Consider the following 17,412-nt stretch of genomic DNA (forward strand, 5'->3'; position numbering starts at 1 on the left):
TCTTACCTCACTCTCCCAAATCTCCCTCTCTGACTGGAGGACTAGAGTGGTGTTCCGGGTCTCCAGAAGTGGGTGTTTTCTAAGACCGCCAGCAGCCCAGCCTATAGAAAATGGCAACCCTAGTGCCATACAAATACACTGGCCTTCACTTAACCCACACGTTTCTCATTGCTCTGACAAAGGGAGTGTTTTCTTGGGGCCTTCTTTGGAGACACGGTACATTTGGGGGCATATATTCCACTTATTCACTTACGATAAATCTGCTTGTAACAGTCCTGTCCCTCCAAACTTGAAGTCTTTGGATTGATTTTTTCAACTACATCAACTAATTTTGGGTATCGCCGTCTCATTCAGCAGGGACTCTCGATGAGTCAGACTTCAGTTGACTAAACAAATAAATAACTGAAACTGTTCCCAGCTGCCTGAGCTAACTCAGTGAACCCAGACTCTCATCTATCAACTAAATTCAGTTTGATCTACAAATATGTACGTATCTCCTTGGTGTGGATCTTTGTGGAAGGTTCACAGGGGGCCAGAGGATTCTAGTGGATCCTCTCCAGATCCCCATTTCAACTCCCAGGCTTTTACTCTTTCCTGATCAATGCCCTAAATTTTGCATAAAATACCTACTAAGGCTGTGAATTCAACTGGCAACGGAGTTCTTCGGCCTTCAGGACCCAGCTTTGAGTCTCGCTGTTGTCTCCCTCAGGCTTATCTGCAAGAAATGAGTTCATCTTAACTGTCATACAAGTCCCATGTTTTTCTGACTATGCTTTGTGCCAAGAGCTTACATATTTGAGCTCCACCCTTAGATCTTTAGTTCCCTGTGGCCTTTGTACCATCGTTGGCAGGAGTCACCTGTCCCCCTGAAGCCTGCCCTGAATGGGCACTTAATTCGGAGGACCACAGGTCACGAATAACCATTTTGCCACCATGCATTGGACCTGACAGAATCAGATTCTTACCTGAACTTTTTTTCTGCTATCTGCCCCAACGCGGTCTGATAACCAATCCCAGATTTCCCTCATTACCTCAAGGTCTGTTTCCTATAACCACCTCTGGTTCCAATTTCTCCATCCGTGAGCATTCTTAGAGGTAAGCAGCAGAAACTTACTGGGGTTGATTTAAGCAGAAAAGAAACTCATTAAAAAAGATATTGGGAATCCCAGAGAATCTAGCGGGGTGAGAGAAGGCATAACACCACCAGATTACATCACAGGATCTATCAAATGAAAACCCTGTGGCTCTCATCTCCTAGTACCATCTGTCATGGCTCCCACCCCTGACACCACTGGGCACAGTCATGAGACAGAAGAACCAGCACTGTTGGATCTGCTTTCTCAGGAATGTCACTTGCTACAATTGTCCCTGTGCCAGAGAGCAGTCTGTACCTCCTGATATGAGACACCACGGAGGATACGTTACCTCTGAAGATTCCTTCCCAGTGATGCGGGACCTCAGTCTAGTCATGAGGAGACATCAGGCAGAGCCAGATTGAGGACCATTCTACAAAATAACTGACCAGCACTCTTCAAAAATGTCAAGGTCGTGGAGGACAAGAAAAGACTGAGGAACTGCCACCAATCGGAGGAGGTAAGGAGATGTGACAAATGCAGCATGGGATGCTGGACAGGGTCGCTGAACAGAAAAAGGACATCAGTGAAAAAACTGGTGAAATCCAAATAAAATCTGCAATTTAGCTAGTAGAATTACACTGCCATTGGTTTCTCAGTTTTGATCATTGTATTATGATTATGTAAGGTGTTAACATGAGGAAGCTGTATGAGGAGCATACAGGAGCTCTCTATTATTTTGGCAACTCACCTGTAGGCCATCTAAAATCATCTCCACGTCAAAAGTTAAAACCAAAAAACAAACAATATTATGCCCTGTAATCAATGGCATGTTTGAATGGAGGGAAAATGCTCTGTTTTCTCCTCTTTAGCTGCTGTTTCCCTGAGTTATTACATCAGGGTTACTAGACACCAGGGATCAGCAGAGAGAGGAGGAAGTTGGCAGGGGTTGGGAGGGAGGGAGAAGTGGGCAAGAGTGGGTGGGGAAACCCCATGACAAACTCGTGGGGAAGGTATTTTTAAGCAGACATTTGAGATGCCTTAAATTCTGCCAAAAAATGACTATTGGTTTATGGGACTGGCATTGGAGGTCATGATTTATCAATCTGGGATTAGGAGGAAGAATACTCCTTGGAAAATAGTAACCAGTCTTGGGCACCCAAGCTAGTGTCTTCTTATTATTTTTTTAAATAAATTTATTAATTTGTTTTTGGCTGCACTGGGTCTTTGTTGCTGCACGCCGGCTTTCTCTAGTTGCGGTGAGCGGGGGATACTCTTCGTTGCAGTGCGCGGGCTTCTCAGTGCGGTGGCTTCTCTTGTTGCGGAGCACAGGCTCTAGGTGCAGGGGCTTCAGTAGTTGTGGCACACGGGCTCAGTAGTTGTGGCTCGCGGGCTCTAGAGCGCAGGCTCAGTAGTTGTGGTGCACGGGCTTAGTTGCTCCGTGGCACGTGGGATCTTCCAGGACCAGGGCTCGAACCTATGTCCCCTGCATGGTCAGGCGGATTCTTAACCACTGGGCCACCAGGGAAGTCCCTAGTCTCTTATTTAGAAACAATTTTCCTTCTAATGACAGCTCTGGTCCAAAAGAAATTTCAGTGATGGTGGAAATGTTCTGTATCTGTGCTGTCCTGTCCTATACTGTTGCCACTAGCCACGTGTGGCCATGGAACACTTGAAATGTGGCTCATGTAATGGAGGAACTCGTTTCCAGGTAGACAGCCATGGCGACTAATGGCTCCCGTGTTGGATGGGGCAGCTCTAGTAACGAACTAGCTTAAGTCTTTTTTTTCGGTTGATCATGATATGGCTCAATACAGGCAAAGAGATATAGTTTTAAAGATGTGTTTGTATGTGTGTAATCAACTACCGGAACCCTGAAGACATACTGAGATAAGGACTAGCTGAATGAACAGTTTTACAATTGGTAAATTGCTAAATCATGGAATTTCATAGCTAGAAGAGACCTTAGAGCTTGTCTGTTCCAACAGCCTCATCTTACTGCTGACAAAGGTGGAGACCACAGGGATCTATGTGACTTTTCTGGGATCAAGGGTGAGATAAGGGCAAAGGCAGGATCAGAACCAGGTCCCCCCAGACCCGTCTGGGGCTGTGCACGCTTGCAGGCAGCCTCACACACCTAGAACTAAAGATGACATTTGCCACCGATTCACGCTAAAGCTGCCTCCACACCAGTGAGCTATGGGTGCCCCACTCCACTCCACTCCTCCCTTCCCACCTTGCCCCTCCCCAGCCCCTACTGTTGAGCCTCATCAAAATATCCCAAATGGGATGTTTGAAGAACAATTTATTGTTAAAAAAAAGTGTCAAAGCCACTGTCTTTCAGCCACATGGGCTGTCTTCTGGCCCCCAGGGAGGAGGAGAACTAACTAATAAATCCTCCAGAGGATCCAGAATCAGGGACACCAGAGAGCTCTCTCATGAATTGCTTCTCCGTTACAGTTTGAATATCTACACAGTGGAGGACTCTAAATAAGATGAGGGAGAGCCTAATTCATTTTATAAACATCGCTTGAAATCTCTTCATGTACCTGAGCCACAAAATTAATTCTGACTATGATGAAATGGAAAAAAAAAAGTCATTTAAAACTGTAATGAATATTACCAGAGCTACTTTCATAACCAGTTTACTTTCCAAAGATGAGTAGAGGATTTCTTGAATCTCAAGCCTTACGAAAAGGCAGAAGATGGCAAACCACAATACATTGGGTAATTCAGCAGAAAATGCGGAAGATGTATGTGAGAGTCTCATTGTCAAGGATGTCTCTTTGTCCTAAAATGACCAACACAGTTTAAGTCCCCTGTTGGGGCAAACATTGGGAAAACCACCCTCAAGTGGAAACATGAAATTGCAAAGATAAGTAACGTCTTCTCAACAAGTTTGTGTGTGACAGAGTCTGGTATGGAGATATTCCAGATGTTTTTTTTTTTTTTTTCTGGTGTGAATTTGGGGGTTTTGAGAGGCCCGTTTCTTACAACTTTGCTTTTGGAATGTAAAGACCGAAGCTTCCACCTGATCATCAAGGGAGACCATTCTGAGAACTTTCACGCTCTATGCGACCTCATTTGAGTAAGAGCCCACTTTGGTGAAGTTCCAAATTCACTTACTGACATTGAATGTTTCTTTCTTTTGTCCAAGGTCTTTCCTAAGTGGGACCTGAAGCCTATGGCAACTGACAAATCTAGTGTGTGGATTAATTTCTGCTGACTGTAAACGCACACGAGATCAAAGTGACATGCCCAGCGTCCTCTCCAGCCTCGGGATGCCCAGAGGAGGATGGCACTCTGTCAGTAATCTATACCACAGGCGCTGCATGGATAGTGAAGGATGGGGGAGAAGATGCTATAGCAGCAACTAATATTTACCGAACATTTTCTATGTGCTGGGCACTTTTCAACCATTATCTCTTACAGTCCTTTGAGATAGATAGTAGTATTATCATCTTCATTGATGAGGGAATTGAGGCAAAAAGAAGTAACTTGCTCCAGGGCAGAAAGCAACCAGGTGATGGTCAACGTATGACTCTATCAATAGATTTATCTGGCTCAGACCCTGAACGCTTAACCCTTCTATTAGTCTGCTCTCTTTTGAAGGAAAGAGGAGTAGAGAGAGACCCAGAACCAATAGTTAATGGGGTCCCCTGCCTTGTGACAGATTGTTTCTGATCTTGGTTCTACTCACCACCTCACCCCCTAATCTCCCAGGTGGCAGGGGTGGTGGTGGAAAGTTGATGGAATATTTGCCTTCCATGACTCTCACTCCTTAGTCCATGCTCCTTCCTTCCACCCCCATCCCCTGCCCCTACTCTCTGGTCTCAGTGTTTCTAGGTCCTTCTGTGTCCTCTCAAATTGCATCAAGTCTCCGTTCCATCTTGGTCCAGTGTATAAAGTGAGTGCTAACTGAATCAGGTTTCCTCCTTTAAGGTTATTGTAGCCCTCTGAGGACAGGAGGCCTTTACTGCCCGCCGCGTGTCTTGGTGGTGGGCATTGTGGCTGCACTGCTTTCCCCCGGGGAAGGGCTCCCACCGAAGCGCTCGCTCTGTGAGGTCAGTGTCAGGGAGGAAATGGGCATCCATGATTACAGCTTTCTTGGGAAAGCCAAACCTTTGCGTTGCTAACCTCTGACCCTGGGAAGTATCCAAGAACAATTTTGTTTTAGTTTTCTTCCAGTTTTATCGAGATATAATTGACATGCAGCCCCGTGTAAGTTTAAGGTGTACAGCGTAATGATTTAACTTACATACATCATGAAAGATTGACCACAGTAGGTTTAGGGAACATCCATCATCTCAGATAGATACAACATGGAAGAAATAGGAAAAAACATGCTTTTCTCCCTTGTGATGAGAGCTCTTGGGATCGACTGTCTTAGCAACTTTCATCTGTAACCTACAGCCGTGCTCGTTATCTTCATCATGTTGTGCCTTCCATCGCTAGAACTTATCTTATGACTGGGGGTCTGTACCTTTTGACGGCCTTCATCCAGTGTTCCCTCCCCCACCTCTGGTAACCACAAACCTGATCTCTTTTCCTATGAGTTTGTTTCTTTGTTTTTTTTTTTTTGCGGTACGCGGGCCTCTCGCTGTTGTGGCCTCTCCCGTTGTGGAGCACAGGCTCCGGACGCGCAGGCTCAGCAGCCATGGCTCACGGGCCCAGCCGCTCCGCGGCATGTGGGATCCTCCCGGACCGGGACACGAACCCGTGTCCCCTGCATCGGCAGGCGGACTCTCAACCACCGCGCCACCAGGGAAGCCCCTCTTCGTTTGTTTTTGAAGTGTACTTGACCTGCAACACCACGTTACTTCCTGGTGCACAACATAGTGATCCAATATTTCTCTGCATTTCGAAACGAGCCCCATGATAAGTCTAGCTGTTATGTCACCATACAAAGATATTATATAATTACTGACTAATTCCCCATACTGTACATTTCATACCCATACTCATTTATTTTGTAACTGAAAGTTTGTACCTCTTAATATCCCTTACCACCTTCTCTCCTACACTCACCTCCCCGCCTCCCGCCCCTGGCAATCACCTGTTTGTTGTCTGTATCTATGACTCTGTTTCTGTTTAGCTATGTTTTTTTTCATTTGCTTTTTTTTTTTAGATTCCACATATAAGTGAAATCATACAGTATTTGTCTTTCTCTGTCTGACTTATTTCACTTAGCATAATACCCTCTAGGTCCATCCATGTTGGGCACAAATGGCAGGATTTCATTCTTTTTTATGGCTGAGGAATATTCCATTTTATATACGTGTATATATATATATATATATACACATATACGTACACACATATATGTATACCACATCATCTATTGATGGGCACTTAGGCTGTATCCATATCTTGGCTGTTGTAAATAATGCTGCAATAAAAATAGGGTTGCAGATATCTTTTCCAATTAGTGTTTTCTTTTTCTTTGGATAAATACCCAGGAGTGAAATTACGGGATCATATGATAGTACTGTTTTTAATTTTTTGAGGAATCTCCATACTGTTTTCCAAGGACTATTTTAGAATTACCACAGAGTTTACTTTCCAGAAATGCCCCCTCCAGCTCTAGGCGCGTGCTGGGGAAAGAGAATCTAAACGTCAGAGTGTTTTCCAGGTAGATTGACCTGGCAGCTGGTATTTGGGTGCTGATCTACATAGTATGTTATTGGATGGTGATAACTTAGCCGGGAACAGACCGTAATATCAGAGCATAATTGCCACATGCATATTTGCCTTAGTGGATTTGGCAATAAAGGTCAAAAAGAAAAAAAAAAGGTGGTGTGGGGAGTGCAGAATAACAGTATGACAGTGCAGGCAGTGTTGTCTGTCCACTCAATGAGCTACACCCCTCGCAGGCTGAGATGGGCGTCAGAAGTCTGTCCTTCTCCTAGGGGGCCTCAGCTGCCACACACCTTTGTGGCCTGATCTCTGTCACTCTGGCATTTAAAGAGATGGATTCTCCACAAGTGCTCACATGTAAACACTGAGGAAGCAATGATCTGTCCAGAAGTGAGGAGAATCTGGACGTATTGGACCTTGGAGAAATTCTCTCCAATGTGGCAGCTTCGTAAGGGACTTTCAAGGGTCCTTTTGAAAATTTGTGACTTTGCCCTGAGAGTCAGAGATGGGGTCCCACTGGCTGATAAGCGTGTGTCATGTCCTGGTAATGATAACTATCACCGGCTAAGAAGCCACTGTGTTCTGAGCTTCTTTCTTTCAGCAAGTATGGTGTTAGGTTTATATGGTACATACTAGAGAGAATGAGGGCCGGTCGTTCCAAGCTGGCCCAGCTATGCCACTGTCCCCTGAAGCAAGCGCCTGGCCCCATCACGGTGCCTCCTTCTGTGTCAGAGAGAGGTAGGCCTCACCTTCATGGCCCAGGCTTTCCCCCTCGACCACTTGGGTCTGCCTTTCTCTGGGCTGACTTCGCATTGGGGCCGACATCCTCCTTATGGTGGCTCGGGGCAAGGTTAGCTTCACAACCGCAGCAAAAAGAACTTCTCTTTGCAGCTTCAGTAATACTTCTGGAAGCCAGTTCCGTTGGCTTCGCTCACCTGTTTTGGGTCACAGGCCCATTCTCACACCAGTCCCTGCAGCCAGGTGAATGGGATGCTCTGACTGGCCAGTCCTGGAGCTGGAGCTGGAGCTGGAGCTGGGGTTGGGGTGCATCCGCTCCCTGAAAACAAAGCCCCGGAACGGGGGTTGGGGAGGTGCCCCAGGGATGGTCATGCCCCTGCCGCGTGAAGAAAGGACAAGGGATGCTCGCCGCAAGCACAGCCCAGGCCAGCGCCTCCTGTGCGCCTCTGCTGTCACTACCGCTGGCCTCCCTCCCCCTCCTCCCTTCTGCCTCCCGGACTCCCATGACTCATGGCCTTGCAGCCTTCCAGCTTTCCCGCCTTCATGCCTCCTGCTTACGTCCTTCTCTGATTCCCTTTCCATCCCTTCTCACTCCCCTGTAGCTGCGTCTCCTTTAACAGCTCACACTGCAGTTCCCTGAAAGGTACCTGCTTGGGTTTGTAAGCATCTGGTCCAGAGCGTCTGTATGAAGCAGTGTGGTCATGTCAGGACACCTCACAGCCACCAACCAGCCTATAGCTCGTTTCCTTCAGGTCAGACCCCTTTCCCTGGAGTAATCAGCCAGGATGATAGAGCTGTGCTGTGTCGTAGATCAAGGGACCTATGGAGACGGTACAGTCTGGGTTTTTTTTTTTTTTTTTTTTAATGTGGGATCCTCCCAGCCTGGGGCACGAACCCGTGTCCCCTGCATCGGCAGGCAGACTCTCAACCACTGCACCACCAGGGAAGCCCCAGTCTGGCTTTTTTGCTCGGCACAGCGATCAGCAATCTTTGTGGTCTAATTATGTTCAGTATTTTCTCCCACCATTATTTCTAGTATACGCTGTACAAACCTAAAACGACATTGGCTGAAAGAAAGATCTTTGTAGAGAGAGTGTTTTTTTGGTTTTTTTTTTTTTGGGAAACCCTAGGTGATACCACTAGAGTATATGTGGCTAAATGGAAACTGGAAACCTAGCACCTCAATGACTAAAGGAAAATGGGTTTGATAAGAAAAGGTGAAAGAGGTTGAGAGGGGCTAAAAGGTGATGTTTCTAGGAAAATAAAGGTTAAAAAAGACATCGCTCAGCTATTCCACATGTACAGGGAGCGCAGAGCTTGGTGGACAGGTTTCAAGAGCAGCAAGAAACCACCTTATTAAACCAGAGTTGCCGTCCTGAGCAAAGTTTGTAAAAGCGTGTTCTTAGATGAGGTGACGGAGTCAGGGGGGTTAGAGTTTAGAGCTTTATAGTTTGAGTTCTACAATACAATAGAAATGGGAAGCCCAGTACTTCTCTGATGTTATTTTAGTAAAAGAGCCTTCATGCTTTCTACCGTTCTCTCTTCCTCCCACCCCACTGTAATTCCTAGTGGGCCAGAGCCAGAGGGAGGCACAAGCCCCAGTTTAAGGAGGCCCTCCCTCTCCCTCTCAGCCGCCAGCCCTGCACTTGCATGCACTTGCCGGACAGAAGTGCCTTCTTAAATTTTGTGCCCTGGGCTCCTGCCTGTCTTAGAAGAGTCCTGGCCCTCTTCAAGGAAGTATGGTGGTTTCATTTTCCTAAAAGCAATTTTTTTGGTGGTTTCGATGAGATTAGTCACTGTATCCTGCTCTTTCCGACCCAGGTTAGCATCCTCAAACTAAACAATGCAGAATTTTGTTTGTAAGCGTGTGAGATAAAGAAGGTAAAAGCGCAGGCCCTACTTCGTGTAGGAAAAGAAGCTTGGCTTCATGTCGGCTCACGTTTTTTTGTTAATTCCTGTGGACGATCAAAACACCTCCTCTCCTGGCTGGATCCATCCTCAGGGCTGCTAGGTGACCGCTCCGAGCATGTTCACACCGGTAATCTGTTTCCTGTGGTCCAAGCACATCCCCAGACAGCTCATGTTCACCTGTCTTATTAATAATTGGCTGCAACCTTTTCAATTTTCCCCTCTAATAGGCTCGCAGAATTGTGTTACTTATCACGTTATGAGCTCAATTCTTCTAGAGTTTTACATTATTCCTCTAATGCCTTCAAGTAAATTGAAGGACCACCTGAGTAACCTGAGGCTGATGAGGAAGGCTTTGAGGCCAGCACGGACCCACCTACATACGGGGCCAGGATGTTCCCTGGAAACCTGGCTTAATTGTCTCTAGGCTGCTCCGCAGAAACACATCATGTGTGGCTTTCCTCCAGCAGTGAAAAAAAAAAAAAAAAAATCCCTGTGAACAAGTAAGTGTTTCCCCCAGAAAACAGTGAGACTGCATTATTACCCCTCATTTTCTCACTGAGTGGCACCATATTCATTCATTTATTCATTCATTCACTCTTCTACTTCCTGAGAGGCCTTACCTTCTGAGTTGAGCATACCTCATAATTGTAAGCATGATTCCTTCTCATTTTCTAGGAACATATTCCAGCCTTCTTGCCTCACTAGAAATAGTTATGTCCATTCAGGAAGATTCTTCTTCACACGTTTATTCCCGGAGGGAAAATCCCTAGAAACTCTGACTTTGGGGTGTCTATTTTCAAGATTGTTGAAAAATAACTGCTTTTCGATTAATAGTTGTGAATCGTGTGAAAAGTATCAAATGTCGGGATTGCAGCTGTGGGCTGAGGTGTTGTGAAGAGATGGGGCACTTTCCCTCTCAGGGTTTCTCCAGGCCCTGGGGTTTTGCCACAGTTAGGGAGTTGCTGGATGCGTCACCAGGGGGCTAGCTGGCTGGGAGGCTGGGTTCCCAGGGGGCACTGCCTGGCGAAGTCCCCAGTCTGGTCCCAGGCTTCTCAGGTCAAGAAATGATTAGTTAGGTCACCTGGAGTGGTTGGCTTGGAACTGCTTCTCGCTTAACCAAAACCCACAGGAAACTGACATGTCAGCCCTAAGTCCAGCTAATTCATATGTGATGCAAAATCTACCAACCACATGGTCAAGAATACCTACAACACGAGGCCGCCGACGTCTGTCCTTCTTGCCTCCATCTCTGGGGTCAGGAGTCTGTCCCAGAGTGCATAGTATTACTCATCAGTCAAGTCATCCTCTTCCCCCTTTCCCTCGACAATTCTGGGGAGACAGTGACAATTTCTGGATCTAAAAATCCCCGTGCTGATCATTTCAAGTTGAGACTGGGTCCCTTCATTCCCTCACTGTGATGGGCCCAAGGTCTTCTTTGGTGACTCCATGTTACCTTCCTGAGAATGTGGGTTCGTCCCTCCGTGACACCAGGCCTCTTAATTTTCTGCAAGCCGCACATTCACTGGCTACCCCTGAGAGCCTGTCATTTCTACAGACAGCTGATCATACCTCATACACCAAGGTTCCCCATGTCACAGAAGGCCTTCCTGAAGGGCTGAATGAGCCCCGATGTTGCTTTCATGAAAAGACAATTTTCACATCCAACACACAAGAGAAATCGCTGATGAAACCAGAGCAAACGGAAGGTTCACTCTGCCTGCCTCAGCTAACTTCAGCGTCGTTTAAGTATAACAGCAAATGCACGTTACACAGAAGCTCAAGATTCGAAAACTCCCCCCTCAACACACGCACGCACGCATGCACGCACGCACACACGCACACGCACACACACACACAAAGTGAACCAGTGAAACCAAAATTGTGTACTAAAAGACACAAAAAGAGTGCATATAATCTCTCTCGCCTGTTTTCACGATCAAGTTTGGATGTTACAAAATGCTCCTAAAAATCTCAATTTGGTCTGAATATTTATATTTTAAAACCCCATCTGATAGCAAGTTAGATGATGTCTCACTTATGCTCTAAGTAACGTGCCGAAATGCACATCAATGCCGGTCTGTGTGGGTAGGTTTTTCTTGTTAAAACTCTGACAACAGGCAGAGATGATTGATAATAAGACCAACTCTAGGTTGTTTCTCTGCATCCCACCTTCTCATCCCCTCCCCCTGCAAGTACAGGTCGGCTTTCTTTCACAAACATGAAGACTCAAAGTAAAAAAAAAAACAGCACTGGTTAGTCAGAACGCTCTCCTCACTGGAAAACCACCATTGGAGGGGCCAGGAAATGACAATTTTCAGCCTCCTGTGGTACGTGAATTATAAACCATACACAGTGTCATGTGAAACCAGGGAAATTCATATATTTCAGGAAAATCTCTCCCTCCCCCTGGGCTTGTGTTTTGTTCCATGTGAATCGAATTCCTGTATTTTCCTGTGGAGCATCTATGGTTCCTGCCGGAAGGAAACAGAAAACTTCAGTTCTCTGAAGGGAAGCTACTGCGTGTGCAGCTACGGGGCTTTGCTGGAACCCGGCCGCACTTCCTCAGTAGGACTTGCAGGTTTATCTCAGCTGTGAAAGCAACAGAAAGACTAAGGACATTTTCCTCATTACAGAAAAGCTGTTTGCTTACTGTCTGGAGAAACAGCAAATCCTTAATTGTAAAGGCACTCCAGCAATTTAGGGATAAGTCAGCCCCTCCTCTTTTTGAATTTTGCCTTTCTCTTGGGTGAGGGCTTCTTCTGATTTATGCAAAGATTTAGAAGTACAGTTGTCCCTCGGTATCCAAGGGGGATTGATCACAGGGTATCTGCAGATCTTCAAGTCCTTTATATAAAATGGCACACACACATGCACATCCTCCTTTAAACTTTAAATCATCTCTAGATTAGTTATAATATCTAATACAATGTAAATGCTATGTAAATAGTTTCCTGCATGGAACAAATTCAAGTTTTGCTTTTGGGGACTTTCTGGAATTCTTTTTTTCCCCTAATATTTTTGATTTGAGGTTGGTTGAACCTGAGGACGCAGAACCCGCACATAGGGAGGGCCGACTGTACTAGAAGAATAGGTCACTGGGTTTGTGGCTACATCTGGCTCCTACTATTGTGAAATAAAACCACGTTCTGCTGGTTTCCTTAGGTAAGAGCAGAAATGACTGGATGGAATGCCCGTCAGCCCGTGCTATTTGAAGAGACACGGTCTGAATCCTCAAATACTTTGAAACCTTAAAAAAAAGTCAGAAATAGTAGGAAACATTGCATCTGAAGCCACAGAATACTTAATGTTAACCTGTATGGCTGGAATAAGTGTGCAAGATGATGTATTCATCTTTGATGATGTATTTGGAAATAGCACCCTTCTGTAAATTCAAATTGTTCAGAGTCCCTTTTCCATAGAATCCAGTGTGGTCTTAACATTTCTTCATGATCACGTGTGTTTGTCATTTTGTTTTTGGCTTCAGTCAAAGCTAGCGACCTGAAACAGTCATTGCCCCATTTCAGCTGCAGGACTTCTGGCAAGTTAGTCAACACCCCTGTGCCTCAGCTTCTTCATTTATAAAGTGAGGGTAATAATAGTATCCTCCTGTGAGAGTGCTTCTCTGTCGATTAAGTTAACGAATACCACTGCGTGTCCCCAAAACGCCAGGTGTGGAGGATGCATCAGAGAGCAACACGGAGTGTGTGTCCCTGTCCTTCTGGCTTTTGTTGCTCCGGGAGGGAAATGAACAAGTAAGCAAACAAAAAATAAGCAATTTTACATGATGTTAAGTGTTATGAAGGAAAATAGGGTGATTTGATTGGTTTGAAGGAAGGTCTCCATGAGGTGGAGGCATTTAAATTGAAGAATGAACAAAATTAGCCAGGCAAAGGCTGGATATTTCAGGCAGAAGGAGAAGCATGTGCAAAGGCCCTGAGGTGCAAGAGTCTTTGAAGGCTGAAGAAACGGAACACTGGACTCTTGGTTGGAGAACAGTGCTGTGGGCTGCGAGGGGAAATAGGCAACAGGCAGGTCCAGGTGGTGCCGGCTTGTGGGCCAAGGGAAGCAGTTGGAGCTCAGTTCCTGAGCACTTTGGGAGGCCACTGGAAGACTTCACTTAAGAGCAGCACTTGACCTCATTTACATTTTACAAAGAGCTCTCTCGCTACTGCTGTGTGGAGTGGAGACTGGGAAGGGAGTGGAAGTCAGGGTTTTCTTTGTAAGGATTAAATGAGATAATGAATGTTTAGCAGTTGGTGCAATACTTGACACATAACAACTGCCCAGTTTACATGATTGCTGTTATTCATTACTATCAGTATTAATAGTAATAATGCTTCAGTTTGGCATCATAATCTGATGCTATAATTCAACATGTACACCTGAAATGAAATGTCTTCTCTGATTTCAGTCACCACAACGTCAAAAAAAGTTAGCTCAGGAGTTGGGCGGTGAGTTTACTAGCCTAGCTGGGTCTCGAACGTAAAGCCGATTTTGATCCCTAAACAGTTTACTATTGTCCATATAATGAGTTGCATGTGTTGAGGGCAAACTTTTTTTTTTTATAAATTTATTTATTTATATTTTATTTTGGCTGCGTTGGGTCTTCGCCGCTGTGGCGAGCAGGAGCTACTCTTTTTTTTTTTAATTAATTAATTAATTTATATTTTATTTTTGGCTGCGTTGGGTCTTTGTTTCTGTGCGAGGGCTTTCTCCAGTTGTGGCGAGCGGGGGCCACTCTTCATCGCGGTACGTGGGCCTCTCACTATCGTGGCCTCTCTTGTTGCGGAGCACAGGCTCCAGACGCGCAGGCTCAGTACTTGTGGCTCACGGGCCTAGCTGCTCCGCGGCATGTGGGATCTTCCCAGACCAGGGCTCGAACCCGCGTCCCCTGCATTGGCAGGCAGATTCTCAACCACTGTGCCACCAGGGAAGCCCGAAGGCAAACTTTTTATGAAGGAAGTTTGTAAAACATTTTTCACTAATTAAATTACTATACCAACCTATAAAAGAAGACACTCCTTGAAAACAGTTGGTTTTCCAGAAACCCTAACATTAACTTCTGTGAGGTGTACTTCTGACCCGAACCAGGACATGTTTGGAGAGGATGTCTTTGGAGAACGAGCATTTCTGTGCTAGAGCTCAAGCTTTGAGAAAGGGTCTTTGATGGCTACAGAAAATCAGAATATACGTTCTCATTCTGCCTGCTGTCTGGTGGGCTTTTAGCTCCTACTGCCATCTCCTCCCCTTCCCGGCAGTGCGACAGGACTGCTGGGCGCTGAGTAACTCCGTGTACCCCCCAGGGCTTCTCTAAGCCTCAGTTTTCTCATCTGTCAAGTGGTGGCGATAAGTGCTTCCAGAGTGTCTGACACAGGAAAAGAGCTCAGCAATTAGCCGTCGAGGTGATTCTTGTTATTTGAAGACCAAAGTGCCCACTCCCCCTTATTTGACCTATTTAATTCCAGGTAAAAAGGATAGTTCTGGCATTCCAGGTGGAACTGCTTCGGTTATCAGAACATTTTAGAGTGATGACCTTTGACATTTTATCTCTGACCCTAATTTGACCTTTGAGCTAGGAGGAGAGCTGGAAAGAAGCCCCCGGGGAACTGGTTCCAGCTGTCGAATATAGAGTCACACACTGGCAGCTTTGCGAGAGGTGGTGGCCTCCAAACCCTGCTGGAAATTACACGTGTAAACTGGGAGTTTCATAAGCCGAGGGGTCTGGGGTTTCCAGTCCCCCGTGCTCCCTTTTTCTAACTGTTAATAATTACCTTTGCGGTGCTCTAATGCTCAATAACGATGCTGCGAACGCACGCGGCATTCTCAGGCACAGGTGCCAGCTGGTACCTCGCCGGGCAGCTGACCGCCTGGGCGCTCTCAGGCGAGTTCCCCCGGGCCCAGCCCCTGCCGGCCCGAGCCAAACAAAGGCAGCCCGACCTTCCCCCGTCCACCCCGCCCTCCTCGCGCGGCCTTAAGGAGGCCCGGTCCCTCCTCCCAGCCCTCTCCCCTCCCCCGCCCCTCTTTCGCCCTTCCCCTCGCTGCCCTCCCTCCCACTGGTGGTTTCTTCCTGCAGCAGAAATCCAGGAAGCCGTCCCCCACGTTTCCTCTCCGCACAGTTTTCTCCAGGGCCTAACTCACACCCGACTCGGCTTGATCTGGAGTTCCCTTTTCTCTGCCCCAGGAGAGCCCCCAGCTCTGCCATTCATTTCTGGGAGTAGGGGCTTGCTAGAGAAGGTTGCCTATGTTTGAGTCTCATGGTTGACCTTTCATCGTCATCATCAAAAAAAACAACTTACTGAAGACAAATTACCGAAGAACAAATGTGAGGCTTCTCTCTCCCTCCCTCCTTCCTTCTCTCTCTCTCTCTCTCACTCTCACACACACACACACACACACACACACAAGCCCCTTTACACATTCGTCAGTAGAGCAGCCTTCCGCAGGCAACATCTGCAGGATGAGTCGTTTTTCGGTGACTTTAATCTCCTCATTCACTGTGTCTGCGGTGCGGGTTGCAGTGCTGAAAGGCTGTAACAGCAGGCCGATTTGGCACACAAACAAATTTAAATGTGAACCGGGGGGTGGGCTTGCCCACCTTATGAAGAGTGGTTGAAATGCTGCCAAAAAACAAAACAAAAACAAAACAATAGGTGGGGTTGGTGAGGGTTGGGGGACCCGGCTCGCAGTTCCTACGCAGGGCGGAGGCTCCTTTAATCCTGCCAGCCCGGAGGCTGCCGGGGTCACGGCACAGCTGCCCCGCAGGAAGGCCGAAGGGCGAGCAGGGGCGCACGCGGCCTGGCGGCGGGGCGCTGGGCGCGGCGCGGGCCCAGGGGCCGGGGCTCTGCGCCCACCGAGGCCCAGCCGCCGCCGCCGCCGCCGCGGGCGCTGGAGGAAGGCCGGGCCAGATGGGCGTCCCGCGCGTGACGCCGGCCTCCCGGCCCCGCACCTGCCCCGTGCGCCCCTGCGGTCCCCCGGCCCGGCCCGCGCTCCGGGGGTCCCGGCGAACAAAGGCGAGCCTGGCCTCGGCCGGCTCGGGGGGCTCCTTCCCCCCAGGGCCCCGCGGGGCATCGCAGGCCCCGGCGACCCGCGCGCCCGGACCACGGTGTCGCCCGCGCCCGGCGGGTCCCTGGAGACGGACCGCGCGGTGACAGGCCTGAGGCGGCTCGAGGGATCCATAATTTATGATGTTGCTCTTACCAATCCGGTTTGGGGTTTCACAAGCGTTGCCTGTTTTCTTTCCCATTTGTTGCTTCCGTCCGTCCTTTCCGAGAAAATGCCTCCCCCCTCCCCTCCCCAAGACAGTAGTTACCTTACAGACTTAATGTGATAAGAAAGCGAAAAGTGAGTGTCTCCCTGAGGGATTGCTCAGAGGGGGTGAGAGGGACGCAGGTAAGGGGCGGGGCTGAAGAAGACGGCTGAGTCCACCGCGCACCTTCGACTACTCTTATCCCAACTATGTAGGAAAAAACCTTATTTCCAGAGAGGTGGGGTGAGGCGTTTGTGCTGAGAGGCAGTGAGAACAGATGCTTTCCCTCCCCGACCACCAATCATTTTCCTCATTTATAACCATACCTTTTCGCCTTGATTTTTTTTTTAGCACTGCAGGCCTGCAGAAAATGATGTGGGGTGGCAGGAAGGGAAGGGGTTAATTGCTCCCTCCCTGCACCCGGACCAGGCTGATCCCTGATCCTGCGGGGGGCCAGCAGTACAGCAAAGCAACCTCAGGTGCTCCTAACTTAGGATACATTGGGGGAGCCTTTGGCAAAGGATGCGTCTGTCCTGAAAATTCCTTAAATTGCTGTAGTGATTGGGGAAAGATGTATGGATTTTATCACATTTTAAGTGCAACAAATGAGTAAAAGATAGGGACAACAAAGGACCCCAAACTAAGTTGGGAGACGTCCTTTTTCTTTCTTGAAAAGAAATTTATTCTGGGTCCCTTCTTTTCCTCATTTGGACTCAGTGTGGCTAAAGTGGACTTGGGACCAGAGAGCAGCTGTTGCCAATGCTTTTGCTGAGGCTGGAGCCTGCAAAGACTTGAGTGAGAGGAAGT

At 47.5% G+C, this 17,412-nt stretch overlaps 1 long non-coding RNA gene across 1 annotated transcript in view; it reads left to right on the forward strand.

Annotated features, from left to right (window-relative positions):
• Positions 1 to 975: 975 nt before the first annotated feature.
• The window catches only part of LOC309974131, a 113,346-nt gene continuing 96,909 nt past the window's right edge, over positions 976 to 17,412 (forward strand). The window contains exon 1 of the long non-coding RNA XR_014326859.1: positions 976 to 1,593. This is a non-coding gene — a long non-coding RNA (uncharacterized lncRNA). The remainder of the gene's footprint in view (positions 1,594 to 17,412) is intronic.

Source organism: Leucopleurus acutus, assembly GCF_964270905.1.
Source record: "Leucopleurus acutus genome assembly, chromosome: 17".
In the NCBI taxonomy this organism is placed as follows: Eukaryota; Metazoa; Chordata; class Mammalia; order Artiodactyla; family Delphinidae; genus Leucopleurus; species Leucopleurus acutus.